This window comes from Sinocyclocheilus anshuiensis, unplaced genomic scaffold (genome assembly GCF_001515605.1).
Source record: "Sinocyclocheilus anshuiensis isolate Anshui unplaced genomic scaffold, SAMN03320099.WGS_v1.1 scaffold62, whole genome shotgun sequence".
In the NCBI taxonomy this organism is placed as follows: domain Eukaryota; kingdom Metazoa; phylum Chordata; class Actinopteri; order Cypriniformes; family Cyprinidae; genus Sinocyclocheilus; species Sinocyclocheilus anshuiensis.
The window spans coordinates 138,282-140,402 of record NW_015544180.1 but is presented as its reverse complement, the minus strand read 5'-3'; the positions used below and the strand labels follow the sequence as shown (position 1 = coordinate 140,402).

Genomic DNA, 2,121 nt, shown 5'->3' with positions numbered 1-2,121 from the left:
AGAACAGCCGGCATTGTAGTCTACTCTCCCAGGATCAGGAAACAGTCCTCCATAAACGCGCTGCACGCATCTAAATATTTGGGTTGAACTGTTCTGGAACAGTGTTGTAAATACAACTTAACCACTGATTTCTAGTCGTGTCTATTTCTACTCCTCTTTTGGAAGGCCAAACAAAATATTTTCGCTTTCACAACGAAACACAGCAACTCCACAACATGCGACAACAGTGAGAATAAAAGTTACGCCTTCTTTCTTTGCATGAACATTTGGGCGGCGTTATGCAAATCTTACCACATCATGACGTAGACATTGCCGCTTTAGGAGGGTGTGGTTGACACAACTTTTATAAAGAATATCTCTTTGGATTTGAGACTTTAGTCTTTGCAACTTTACAGATCTTCTTTATGCACCAAGAGCTTGTAACACTCCAAAGAGAAAGGAAAAATTTAAATCGCATCATATGACCCCTTTAAAGTTGTAAAAGACATAAACATAAACCTTGACAGAAATTGGCCTTCAGTTCTGATGCTTCTTGACTTGAGTGCTGCGTTTGATACAATAGATCACCAGATTCTTTTAAATAGATTAAGTGACTATGTTGGTCTATCTGGAACAGTTTTAAATTGGTTTTTATCATATCTTAGTGAAAGAACATTTGTAGTATCTATTAATAATACCTTGTCTGAATATTACAAGGTACCATGTGGGGTTCCTCAGGGATCAGTTTTAGGACCACTGCTTTTTAATCTATATATGTTACCTCTCGGTCACATCATCAGGAGGCATGGCATCTCTTTTCATAGCTATGCTGATGACACACAGTTGTATGTAGCCGTATCTCCTGATGACTCTGTGTCATAATTGATACACTCGCAAATTGCATCCAAGACATAAATGTCTGGATGTCACAAAACTTCTTACAACTCAACCAAGATTAAGCTGAAGTTTTGATTATTGGATCAAAAGTACAGAGAGAGAAATTGACCCCTAAACCAAATATACTGTACATGTCTATCTCCTTTAAAGTGTTTATAGTGTATATAATGAGTTGTATATCGAAATAGAACTGTGCATTAGTGTGAATCGGTGTGAATGCAGCCTGTTAAAGCTGCCACTGTCTGTGATCTGTGAAAATTGAGAATGTGATGCCTCATGATATTAAGTTGAATCGAATCGTTGACATGATAATCGTAATTGAATTGAATCGTGAAACCAGTGAAGATTCACACCTCTATTTTTAAGATGGCAGTACTGACTTACAGAGATTCCAACTATAAACAAAAAGCATAGAAACTGCAATTTTGGTTAAAATCTAAAATTGTAAAGATGTATTTGCACAGCAGAAGAATTAATTAGGAAAAAATGTAGATCAGGAATCGTTTTGGAATCGGATCCTGACTCCCAGAATCGGAATCGGATCAGATCGTGAAGTGCCTAAAGATTCCCACCCCTACTATTAGTGTAGCAGGGAGCCCATGCAAAATTAGACAACTTCAAGCTGTGGTTGCGCCGCGACAGCGCTCGTATCCGTTGTAGACATTACTATCCGTCACAGTGTTGCAAAGTCTGCGGTTTTCCCGTGGAATTGGGCTACTTTATCACTGTTGCCACGGGTTGAAGCGACCCCAATAACGTGTATTTTAGACCCAGGAACACGATTTTTACCGGGGGACCCCCCTCAAAACGCTGTTAGTTTGGGCTAGTTTTGGGCTAGTTTTGAGTAGCAATTGGGCGGGTTTTGTTGTGAAAAACTGGCAACCTTTTCCGTCAAGCAGGTAACGTTATTATTGCTAACATAGCGGACTCAGTTTAAGTGAATAAAATAGCCTTGACAGCCTTACTTACTGGAGATCCACAACTATTGACTTTGTTCTCCCTCATCGGACTTGTGAGTGTGTAGGTGATGTAAAAGAGGAAAGCAGACATTTGGACCAAAGCACTGTGAGGCAAGGGAGGGGGAGACCCAAAATGTTTCTGAACTTAAAACGCATTTTTACCCCATTTGTGTTGTTTTACTACTTACACCAGTGGTTCTCAAACTTTTTACAGCGGCGTACCCCCTGGGGCATTTAACATTCTTCTGCGTACCCCCTCTCTTCCACTTAGACCGCAGTCACACCT

The 2,121-nt window shown here is 40.1% G+C and overlaps 1 long non-coding RNA gene across 1 annotated transcript in view; it reads right to left on the bottom strand.

Annotated features, from left to right (window-relative positions):
- LOC107696332 (uncharacterized) overlaps positions 1-2,121 on the bottom strand; it is a 10,194-nt gene that overhangs the window by 3,470 nt on the left and 4,603 nt on the right. Inside the window, exon 2 of the long non-coding RNA XR_001635080.1 lies at positions 394-397. This is a non-coding gene — a long non-coding RNA (uncharacterized LOC107696332). The remainder of the gene's footprint in view (positions 1-393; positions 398-2,121) is intronic.